At 41.8% G+C, this 12,589-nt stretch overlaps 1 non-coding gene across 1 annotated transcript; it reads right to left on the bottom strand.

Moving 5' to 3' along the window:
• Nucleotides 1-551: 551 nt before the first annotated feature.
• On the bottom strand, nt 552-658 carry LOC125356976. The gene has a single exon (XR_007212009.1). It is a non-coding gene; the product is annotated as a U6 spliceosomal RNA (small nuclear RNA).
• Between the last annotated feature and the right edge of the window lie 11,931 nt (nt 659-12,589).

Raw genomic sequence — 12,589 nt, 5'->3', positions numbered from 1 at the left:
GTTCCAGATTCTCGCTATGATAAATTGTGCTGCAATGAACATTGTTGTGCTGGTGGCTTTACTGTGATTTTGTTTGTAGTTTTTTGGATAAATACCCAAAAGTGGGGTTGCTGGGTCATAGGGGAGTTCTACATTTAGCCCTCTGAGGAATCTCCATACTGCTTGCCAGAGCGGCTGAACCAGTTTACATTCCCACCAACAATGAAGTAGGGTTCCCTTTTGGCCACATCCCCTCCAACAACTGTTATTGTTAGTTTTCTTGATATATGACATTCTTACTGGGGTGAGATGGAATCTCAAGGTTGTTTTGATTTGCATTTCCTTTATGGCCAGTGATGTAGAGCATTTTTTCATATGTCTCTTGGCCATTCTCATTTCCTCATCAGAGAAGTCTCTTTGTAGGTCTTTAGCCCACTTGATGAGTGGGCTATTAGTTCTTTGCGGTTTTGTTTTGGAGGAAAGTAATTTTTTTAATTCTGTATATATTTTAGATATGAGGCCTTTGTTCATTGAATGGCCGGTAAAGATCTTCTCCCAGTCTGTGGGCTTTCAAAAATATGGAACGCTTCACGAATTTGCGTGTCATCCTTGCGCAGGGGCCATGCTAATCTTCTCTGTATCGTTCCAATTTTAGTATATGTGCTGCCGAAGCGAGCACCACTTAGCTTTTCTTTTGGTGGTTAATTGGAGATTGGAGTCTCATGAACTTTCCTGCCCAGGCTGACTTTGAACCATGATCTTCAGATCTCAGCCTTCTGAGTATCTAGAATTACAGGTGTGAACCACTGGCACTTGGCTATCTTTTACTAGTTTTGGAAGCTGGTACTGGGGCATGAACTCAGGCCCCCATGCTCTTGCCTAGATCTTTCACTTGAGGCTGACACTCTGTCACCTGAACCATCCTTCACTTCTGGCTTTTTTGCTGGTTAATTGGAGATCAGACTCTTGTAGACTTTTCTGCCTGTGCTGGCTTTGAACCAAACCCCTCAGCTTTCAGGTTCCTGAGTAGCTAGGATTACAGGCATGAACCACCAGCATACAGCATGAGGATACACTATGTTCCATTTTCATTCCCCCCCCTCTTTCTCTTTCTCTCCATCCCTCCCTCCATTCCTTCCTCCCTCCATCACTCCCTCCCTTCCTTCTCTTTCTTTATTCCTTTCTCTGCTAGTCCTGGGGCTTGACCCTAGGATGCCTGAATGCTGTCTCTGAGCACTTTGTGTCCAAGGTTGGTGCTCTACCACTTGATCTGCACCTCCACTTCTGGCATTTTGGCGGTTAATAGGGAGGTAAGAGTCTCATGGACTTTCCTGCCTAGGCTTACTTCAAACTGTGAGCCTCAGGTCTCAGCCTCCCGAGTAGCTAGGATTACAGGCATGAGCCACTGGCTCTAATTCACCTTCATTTCTGTGATCACCTTTGGAGCTAGTGGGGCACAGTTCCAGCCTCACTTAGCCCTTTTCAGGTGTAGACACTGGTGAGCCTTCCTTGCCACCCCATCCCCATACCAAGTAGCAGAAGCATCTCCATAACCGCCAGCTCTCTTCCTCTCCTGTTGACAGTCTCTAGTCATTGCTTTGAACACAGAACAGGGCTCAGGAAAGCCTTCGAAACAGCAGCGCTCTCACCCAGGGGAGCCAGGTTTGGTATAGTATGAGCCATACACAATTTTGAGGACCTTCTTTATGTCAAAGATGACAAAGTCCCAAATACAGATCTAGACAAGGCATGAATTCACACTTGAAATAAATGCATACCTTTCAGACTCATGGACCTAAGTGTCTGCGTTGTGTGTGTGCACGCGCCCCAATGCACATGTCTTTATACATGAACGTACACACACGCCCATGCATGAGGTTGCACATGTATGTAACTGTGTGTCTGCTCACACGTGCATATGAGCCCCAGGTTCCTGGAGTACCTGGTGGAGGGAGTGGCCACATCTAAAAGACAGATTCAGGGAATGAATTAAAAAAGCAAGTAAGGGGGCTAGGACTATGGCCTAGTGGTAAAGTGCTTGCTTTGTATACATCAAGTCCTGGGTTTGATTCCTCAGCATCACATATCTAGAAAAAGCCAGAAGTGGTGCTGTGGCTCAAGTGGCAGAGTGCTAGCTTTGAGCAAAAAGAAGCCAGGGCAGTGCTCAGGCCCTGAGTTCAAGTCCCAGGACTGGCAAAAACAAAAACAAAAGAAGCCAATAAGGATGTGATTTCTGTAGTCTCTGAGGATAAAGATACCTTCCTACCTGTAGGCATCTTCATCCCCTGAATGGAAAAACAGGGTATGTGGCTACAGAGGGAAAGCACAGAGGAAGCAGTCTGATGACAATGCTGTTTGGCATCGAGTTCTGCCATTGCTAGTGAGCTCTGGGAATTCCTGTGCTCCCTGTCCTGTCTTTCCTGGGGCCATGAATCAGTTCCACTGTGGTGTCCTCCGTCTCCTCTGCCTGCTCTGCTTGCTGCTGGGTCTCCACTTGCAAACCTATCTGTGGCAGAAAGCAAAGGGGACAGCAGGTGTAAGGCCTGCTCGGTCTTTCAAGGAGTGGACAGGCTACAGCACTGACCTAAGCTTTTTCAAAACCATTGCTCATCAATAAATATTGATGGAAATGGTAACTGGAAGGGCTGGGTGGAGTTGGGACAGATGGAGTTGGGGAAGAATCATAAAAGAGGTGACACAAGATATATTACACACGTACACGGACATGTTGAAGTGAAATCCCTTCATGCAACTAGTTACAGAAAGAAAGACAAACAAAAAGGAAAAAAAATTAAGCATCAACTAACTCCCAGCCAGTCATATTTATATAACTGTAAACTGGATATTTCCATGATTACAATACCCAATTGTATACATTATACAAGGCAAGCACTCTACCACTAGGCCATATTCCCAGCCCCCAACTGTATACATTACAAAACATAAAAAGGCAAAATAAAAGAAAGAGCAGCAAAATTGGTTCAATATACGCAAGTCAATTAATGCAATTCACCACATCAACCGGAGCAAGGTAAAGAACCACATGGTTATATCACTCGATGCGGAGAAAGCGTTTGATAAAAATCCATCACCCATTTATGCTAAAAGCCCTGGAAAAATTGGGATTCCAGGGAACATTCCTGAATATAATCAAGGCAGTTTATGACAAACCAACAGCAAGCATAACTCTAAATCGTGAAAAACTAAAGCCATTTCCTTTAAAATCAGGAACAAGACAGAGAGATGTCCACTCTCTCCCCTTCTCTTCAACATAGTACTAGAATTCCTAGCCAGAGCAATTAGGCAAGAAGAAAATATAAAGGGGATCCAAATAGGAAAAGATGTAGTTAAACTTTCTCACTTTGCAGATGACATGATCCTATACCTAAAGAATCCCATAGACTCTACCGCCAAGCTACTAGAGCTGATCTAAAACTTTGACAAAGTTGCAGGATATAAAATAAACCCTCAAAAATCAATGGCCTTTCTCTATGCTAACGACCCAAAGACAAAGGCTGAAATCAGGAAAACAACTCCTTTTGCAATAGCCTCAGAAAACATAAAGTACCTAGGAATATACCTTAACCAAAGAAGTGAAAGACCTCTACGATGAGAACTTTAAAAACATGAAAAATGAAATTAAGGCAGAATTAAGGGAATGGAAAAACCTCCCATGCTCCTGGATTGGGAGGATTAATATAATCAAAATGGCAACATTGCCACAGGCTATCTACAAATTCAATGCAATACCCATTAATATCCCAACACCATTTTTTTTAATGAAATAGAGGAAGCAATCCAGAAATTCATATGGAACAATAAAAGACCTAGAATAGCAAAAACAATCCTAAGCAGAAAGAATGGTGCTGGAGGAATTACAATACCCAACTTCAAGCTGTATTATAAAGCTATAGTAATAAAAACAGCTTAGTATTGGCACCGGAACAGGCCTGAAGACCAATGGAACAGAATTGAAGACCCAGAAATGAACCCACAGAACTACGCCTACTTAATCTTTGATAAAGGAGCTAAAACAACAGTCTGGAAGAAAGATAGCCTCTTTAACAAATGGTGCTGGCAAAGCTGGTTCAACACATGCAACAAACTAAAACTAGATCCTTATATATCACCCTATACCAAAATCAATTCCAAATGGATCAAAGACCTAGAAATCAAAACAGACACCATGAAAACACTAATCGAAGGAGTAGGAGAAACACTTGGGCTCCTTGGCACAGGACGGAACTTTCTTAACAAAGACCCAGAAAGGCTACAAATCAAAGAAAGTTAGACAAATGGGACTGCATCAAACTGCAGAGCTTCTGCAGGGCAAAGGACATAGCTCGCAAGACAAACAGAAAGCCCACAGATTGGGAGAAGATCTTTACTGGCCATTCAACGGACAAAGGCCTCGTCTCTAAAATATATGCAGAACTAAAAAAATTACCTTCCTCCAAAACAAAACCACAAAGAACCAATAGCCCCCTCATAAAGTGGGCTAGAGACTTAAAAAGAGACTTCTCTGACGAGGAAATGAGAAAGGCCAAGAGACATATGAAAAAGTGCGCTATATCACTGGCCATAAAAGAAATGCAAATCAAAACAACACTGAGATTCCATCTTACCTCAGTAAGAATGTCCTATATCAAGAAAACTAACAATACCAATTGTTGGAGGGGATGTGGCCAAAAGAGAACCCTACTTCATTGTTGGTGGGAATGTAAACTGGTTCAGCCGCTCTGGCAAGCAGTATGGAGATTCCTCAGAAGGCTAAACATAGAACGCCCCTATGACCCAGCAACCCCACTTTTGGGTATCTATCCAAAAGACCACAAACATAATCACACTAAAGCCACCAGCACAACAATGTTCATCGCAGCACAATTTGTCATAGCTAGAATCTGGAACCAACCCAGATGCCCCTCAGTAGACGAATGGATCAGGAAAATGTGGTACATATACACAATGGAATTTTATGACTCTATCAGCAAGAATGACATTGCCCCATTTGTAAGGAAATGGAAGGACTTGGAAAAAGTTATACTAAGTGAAGTGAGCCAGACCCAAAGAAACATGGACTCTATGGTCTCCGTTATTGGGAATAATTAGTACACGTTTAGGCAAGTCACAGCAGAGGATCACAAGAGCCCAATAGCTATACCCTTATGAACACATAAGATGATGCTAAGTGAAATGAACTCCATGTTAGGGAAACAATTGTTGTAACTACTTTCAATGTGCCATATGTAACTGTAGTCTCTATTACTGATGATCCTCTTGTATCACCTTCCTGTGGTTGTACCTACCCTTTCTCTGTATCTTATCAGAGTATATTGGAAACCGTGTATACTGGTGCTAGAACTAGGAAATTGGAAGTGAATACCAAAATCGAGACACACAGGGTAAAAAAAGACAAACAACTTCAAAAGCAATACTTGCAAAACTGTTTGGTGTAAATGAACTGAACAACTCATGAAGGAGGGGGAAGGGAAAGGGGGAGGGGGGAGGGGGGAACGAGGGAGGAGGTAACAAACAGTACAAGAAATGTATTCAATGTCTAACATATGAAACTGTAACCTCTCTGTAATTCAGTTTGATAATATAATATATATATATAATAAAAGAAAGAGCAGATTAAAAACAAAATAAAGCTCCTGCGTTTTCTCCCTGCTGCTCCTGCAGGTCCTTCAGTAACTCTTTGATCAGGAGTTCTGAGTAGTTCTCAAAGGCCCGACTAACCTCTGGTCCTTCTTCAAGGTCACGGTCTCCTTCCCTGGTCGTCAGCCCAGATCCATCTGTGCACTGTGCTCCTACAGTGACGTCTTTGCCCTGCCTTCACTGCACAGCCTGCTTGCTGCTGGCTCAGCTACCTTTGTGTGATTATTCACGAGCCCTCACTAAGCTGAGTCATGCATGCCATTGCAGTCCCTCCTTCTCCTTCATGGGGCGAAGCCCTAGCATCCTCAGCTATTTTCGGAGAAGGCATCTTCACACACAACTGTACAAACCCTGGCTTCTTATTGCAAAAGGTAAACAGCCATGAAGGATGGATCCCAGACTACCAGCTCTGCTTTCTGCTTTCGTTTTGGTGCTAGTACTGAGGGGTTTGAACTCAGGTTTTGAACACTGCCCCTTTGCTTTTGCTCTCAAGGCCAGCACTCCAACTCTTGAACCCCAGCTCCACTTCTGGCTTTTTTGGGTAGGTAATTAGGGATAAGAATTGCAGGGACTTTCCTGGCTGGTTTGGAAGTAAGATCCTTAGATCTGAGCCTTCTGAGTATGGAGAATTAGAGGTGTGAGCCACTGGTGTGTTTGTCTACTGATGCTTAAAAAGCAAAAAAAAAAAGACACCCCCAAAAAAGACACCCACAAAAGCTACTTCACAACCAAAGATGTGTGGCATCACAGAACATACCTGGTGGATGTCCCCAAGATGCCAACTCCAATGGGGGCCCCGAGTGGCAGCAGGGCGTTTTGTGGAGTGAGCGAATGCATAAGTGAATGAGTGGATGATGCAAAATTCATGATGGATTGGTACCAAAAAGGAGAGCCCTTGCGTGCAGGTCTGGGAAAGCGCTTTAATGCCTGCTTTGGTTGTTTCCCCAGCTTTTGTTGTACTCTCATGGATTCATTCAGAGTGGAAACTGGAATCTTTGGGAAGAAGCCTTCCCCTTCTACTAGGTGCTCCGTCTGGCTCTCCGGGCTTTGTTGGTCCCCAGCAGGAGGACCTGTTTTCTGGCAACTCTATTTCATCCTTGAGCTTCACCGTGAGGGGCATGGGCCGCTGCTGTCCACTTGCTGCTTCAAAAGCTCTTAGTCTCCCTGGCCCCCTTCGACCACCACCTGGGAACATTGTCCCGACTTCCTCCCCTGTGGAAAATGAAGATATAAGAGTAAAAACAAAAAATTAAGTAGGTGGTGGTAGCATAAAAGCACAAAATTTAAACATCTCAATCATTTCAAGCGTAGAACTCAGTAGTGTTAGTCATGCTCATATTGCTATAAGTCAGATCTTCAGAATATCTGCAGGTTGTATACCTTAAACTTGGTAGCTACCCGACAGTAATTCTTCCTTTCTCCCTCCCTGCACCTCTTGGTAACCGCCATTAGACCTGGAGTGACCGTGAGTTTGACTACTCTTGATGCCTTGAATAAGTGGAATCATCTAGTATTTATGGTTCAGTGACTGCTTATTTCACTTAGCACACATTTTTTTCAGGGCTGTATAATGTTTTGCTGTATGTACAAGTCACATTTTCTTAACGTATTCATCCTATTATGGTCATCTGGGATGTTTCTACCTCTTGGCTCTTATAAGGAATTGTGTCATGAACATAGATGTACACTCCCCTCCTCTAATCCTGCTTTCAAGTCTTTTGAATGAAATCCTAGAAATGGGATTGCTGGATCCTATAGAAATTTTATTTTTTGATCTTGTTGTCTATAGTTATATCACTGTGGTGGTAGTGTACAAGGTTTCTTGTCAACACTTATTTTAGTTTTGTTATTATTTATCCCCTAATAGGCATTCAGGGATGCCTCCCTGTGGTTTTTCTATGATGATTAGTAATGGTAATCATGTTTTCAATATTCAAATATTGTCTGTGTCTTAGCTTTGAAGAACTGCATTCAAGATCATTATTTTCTCTTTTGGTGTGAGACTGGTGAGTGAATCCACAGCCTTCTCCATGTTGGGGTGTCCATGTGCACCATGCCCCTGGCATTTTTGCTTATATTTGGTTTTGGAGATAAGGTTTTACTAACATTAGTCTCGCTGGCTTTGAACTCTTGATTCGCCTGCCTCTGCCTCCAGAGACATGATAACCCAGGAATGTATTAGCATGACACCTGATTACTTGTTGAAACAGGCTCTCACTTTTCCCCTGGCTGACCTTGAACTGCGATGCATCTGATCTCAGAACATCCAGTACTGTGTTGCACAGAAGTGGCGAGAATGGTCCTTCTGTGTGAGCCACCATGCTGGGTCAGGAGTTATTTGCATTGTTTTGGTGTTGAGTTGTATAAGTTCTTTATTCTGAATAGTAACCCATTAAGTACATGATTTACAAATATATTCTGTAGGGTAGTTTTTTGCATTGTTGACGGTGTACTGTGATGCACAAAGGTTTTAAGTTTGATTTAATTTATCTCATTTTGCTTTTGTCATATGTAATTTTGGTGTCATAAGGTACCAACCCTTGTAAAAACTCATGTCATGGAGCTTTTCCTCGTGTTTTTCTTCTAGGGGCTTTAGCATTTTGGGTTTTATGCTTAGGTCATTAATCCATTTGAGTTAACTTTGTATATGGCATTAGCTATCTAACTTTATTCTTTTGCAGGAGGAAGGGTATCAATATGAATCTACCATTTATGGAAAAAGCCATTTTTCCCCCCATTGAATGGTCTTGTGGAAGATAATGAAACTCTACAGCTGAGGGATTATTCCTAGGCTTTCTGTTCTGTTTCCTTGATCTATGTCTTCATGGCTGTAATACGGTTTTGATGTGAGTAGCTTTTGTAATAGGCCTTGATACAAGGAAATATAAACCTACCAACTTAGTTCTTCCTTTTCAAAAGCATTTTGGATACTTGGCGGTGCCTTGAGATTTTTATATGAACTGTAGGATTTTTGTTGTTGTTGTTTCTGAAAAATAGGTCAGTGGGACTTTGGTAGGATTACATTGAATCTATGGCCTGCTTTAGGTGTTATTGACATCTTAACAATATCGTCTCCCAAACTGTGGATATAGGATGCCTTCCTATTCATTTGCAGCGTCTTTAATTTCTTCTTCAATGATTTGTGGTTTCCAGTGTAGAGATATTGCCTTGTTTAGGTTTGGTGTCAAGAATTTTATTTTATGTTTTGATGCTGTGCAAGTCAAATTATTTTCCTTCTGTTTTGCATTGCTCATGATTACTCTCTAGAGATCCAACAAAATTTTATGTGTTGGGTTTTTTATCCAGTAACTGAATTTTTAAAATTACTTTTAACAGTTAATTTATTTGTTATAATCATTAGGGTTTTCCACATATGAGATGATCTCATTGGCAAATAGAGAGACTTTTAATTCTTCCTTTTAAATTTTGATCTTTAAAATTATGTTTTCTTGTCTCCTTGCTCTGGCTTGAATGTCCAGTACTGCACTGCAGTGTGGTAAAAATGGGCATTCTTGTGTTGTTTCTGCTCTCGAAAGGAAAATATTTCAGTCTTTTACCGATGACTATGATATTATCCATGGGCTTTCATATATGGTCTTTATTTTGTTATTTCCATATATTTTTGTTAAGTGCTTTTTAGCATAAATCTTGTCAAATGCTTTGTACATATCAATTAAGAAATCAGTCATTGCTTTTACCACTTCTTTCTATAAATATAGTGCATTTCTGCCATTCTTTGTGTGGTTTCTGGATCCTATTCAATGTATCTTCCCAATCTCCTTGACAATAGCATCACCATGTAGCAGCACTGTCAGGATTTTTTCCGTATGTTAGGCTTCGTGATACATTAAGTTTATGAAGTCATCTGATTGTTGCCGCATCTATTCTTCTGATCTTTGGTGAAGAGAATGCATTTCTCTTCATTTGTGATCATCCGGCTTTTCTTTTCCATTTTTTTTTTTCAAGTTCTCTTTTGACTCTTCGCTATTTTTAGTCTCCTTTCAAATCCTCAAGTACCATCCTGTATGTGTCTCCAGAAGATTCATTCTGGAACTTTCCTTCTAGTCTGTGAATTACTTACCATGATGATTCTGGGAGACAGTATAAAAATAAAGGAATTGGAACTCACAGTTTCAGGCATCTAAATTCCATCTTTTCATTTTGGCTACTTTCTGAGTATGCCATTTAATAGATAGGTCTCATCAGTGTCCTTGGTTGTTGGTGAAAACAAATCTGACAAGAAAACAGAACAAAATGATAATGGAATCTAGGAGATCTTTGGAAGGGTAAGACTTGAATTTTCAGGTCAAACCATGAGTCTAAAACTTAAGCCCATTTTTTTGTCCATGTGTCATATATGTGCATATTTATATATTATATATGACATATTTATACATAATGTATATTATATGGCTATATATAACATATAATATATAAGTATATATTTATAGTAAGTTTATTTATATATGCAGTCAGTTCCATTCAGAGAAAAATAGCCAAAGAATTAGAATACAAATGAAAGAGAACACACATAGAAGAAGACTGAAAGAGCATGAAGCATTAGAAATGGGTTGTTTCTGATACTCGTGACCCTTATGTTCTGCCTTCTGGAGAGGCCAAAGGGATAGAGATGAAGGGTCCAGCACAGCCTATATCTATCTTTTGCATAAAGTCAGCTATAAAATGCTGTTCCATCTAAGTACCAGTATCATTAGATTTTACTATTACAGGTCATGTATCATAGACAGAGCAATGAAATGACTGACTCAGGGAAGACATTTTGGGGATCTTTTCTATTGGAGCATCATGAAATCTACTTGAGAAAATTCAAATCTTCATTTTGGACGTTTTCTAGTTAGCTAAATTGGCAATCGCATCTCAGTGCACCCTTTTGGATAGATTTTTTTAAAAAATCAAAAGCATTTTCTCCTTTCATGAATGCCAAAGAACATAAATACGTATGTCTAACATGCTTTTTATGGGTCAAATCGTTCAGTCTTCATGCCAGTTCTATAAAATTCTGGTTTTAATAATTCAAAGTTATGGGGTCTACATAGAATGTCTTACGACACACACACACACACACACATACACACACACACACACACAGCCAGTATCTTACCAAGTGATTTATTTTTCATTCACATTTGAATTCTATTTTTAGTAAAAGTTGATCGTTAGCGGACACACGCATTTGATTATTTACACACAGACCGTGAAGCCTGGGTCACTATGTAATAAGGGAGTCACCATTGCCACACACAGGAAGCTCCTCTTCTCTTCCAAACAGGGACTAGAAAACTGAACGAAGCAGGACAACCTCAAATTCCAGTGTCTTCTCAGACTGCCAAGTCAACAGATAGGGAGTGAAACTACGGAGGCCGAGGCCTGGCCCAGGCCATGGCTGTGCTCCTGGTCTCCTGGTCTCCTGGCCCCTGAACATGGCGTCTCAGGCCTGGCCAGGAACGGACAGCTTGGCACTTACTGCCACACGCTCACCGGGCTCCTATTTCACACGGCCAACCAACAGGAAAATCACGTTTACACTTTGGCTTTGTGGTCTTAAAAAAAAACAACAAAAAAAACCGAAGCAAGCATTCTTGGGGAACAGCTCTTGTAAGCATTTTAGCTTGCCTTTTCTGCGTCCCAAGGGTACTTTGGGGCATGATAATTTCATACAGGTGCTAGGTCATGTTTTATTTCACAGAAGCTTTAAGCTCATTAATGGCAACCGTGTATGCTGTGGGAGGGCCTTGTGGTCACCTTCAGGGCGAAGATGGGTGAAAAACTGGTAGGAAAACCTAAAATGTATTGAGGTGATTCACGGGAGAGTTGCAAATATTACATCTTGTTATGCAAGGGACTTAGTAACCTTAGATTTTGTATTTTTAAGGGGTTATGGGACCAAGCCCTGCAAATATCAAGGAGTGACATTATACAACATACAACATTCATATTATAATACATATTTTTCAAAGTTACTCAGTGAAGGACACGTGTATACTGAATCCCATTATCATGGAAAACCGTGAGCTGTGCATCTCAGAAGGGAAATTGGTGTGTCTGGAGCCATACAATGGTCTTGAAGTGCTTGCTCTGTCTTTGAACAATGCTGTTCAGTCAGCACTTCCTGTTATGTCAATGGCCATAGAGAAGTGAAGGCCATTAGCCACCTGCTGTGTCAGGAACTCTCCATCTAATGGCCCCTGACCACCCCAGCTAGGGATACAGTATAACCTGAGCATAAGTGAACTCCGTCAGTCACGCGGTATTAAGCCCATTTCAGGAGCTGGGGACGTGGTCAAGGGAGAGGGTCGGGTGATGTACAGGCCTATCCCATCATATTGGGACCCACTCTTCCTTCTCTCCTCCTAGCAGCTGGGTTTTCAGAAGGCAGGCACTGGGCTGTCTTTCTTCCACACACAGGCAAGTTTGGTTGGAAAGGGGGAACATCTGGGGATTTCCAGTGGCAATCTCTGATGACTGAAAGAGGTGATTAAGCTTCCTAAATTGGCTTCACTAGAAATATATATTGTGATTCCTTCCTTCCTTCCTTCCTTCCTTCCTTCCTTCCTTCCTTCTTTCCTTCCTTCCTTCCTTCCTTCCTTCCTTTCCTTCCTTCCTTCCTTCTCCTCCTCCTCCTTCTCCTCCTCCTTCTTCTTCCCCTCTTCCTCCTCCTCCTCCTCCTTCCTCTTCCCCTCCTCCTCCTCCCCCTCCTTCTTCCTCCTCCTCCTCTTTCTCCTCCTCCTCCTCCTTCTTCCTCTTCCCCTCCTCCTTCTTCCCCTCCTCCTCCTCCTCCTCCTCCTCCTCCTCCTCCTCTTCCTCCTTCCTCCTCCTTCTTCCCTGTTTGTCTTCATCTTCATCTGTCTGTCTGTCCATCTGTCTTTCTCTCGCCGTGTCTCTCTTCTTTCTGTAAAAGCTTTGTCACTGTGGTTGAAGTCTGTGAGTGCCT

This window comes from Perognathus longimembris, chromosome 8 (genome assembly GCF_023159225.1).
Source record: "Perognathus longimembris pacificus isolate PPM17 chromosome 8, ASM2315922v1, whole genome shotgun sequence".
NCBI lineage: Eukaryota > Metazoa > Chordata > Mammalia > Rodentia > Heteromyidae > Perognathus > Perognathus longimembris.
Note: the sequence above shows the minus strand (reverse complement) of the source record. Positions and strands in the feature narration are given on the sequence as shown.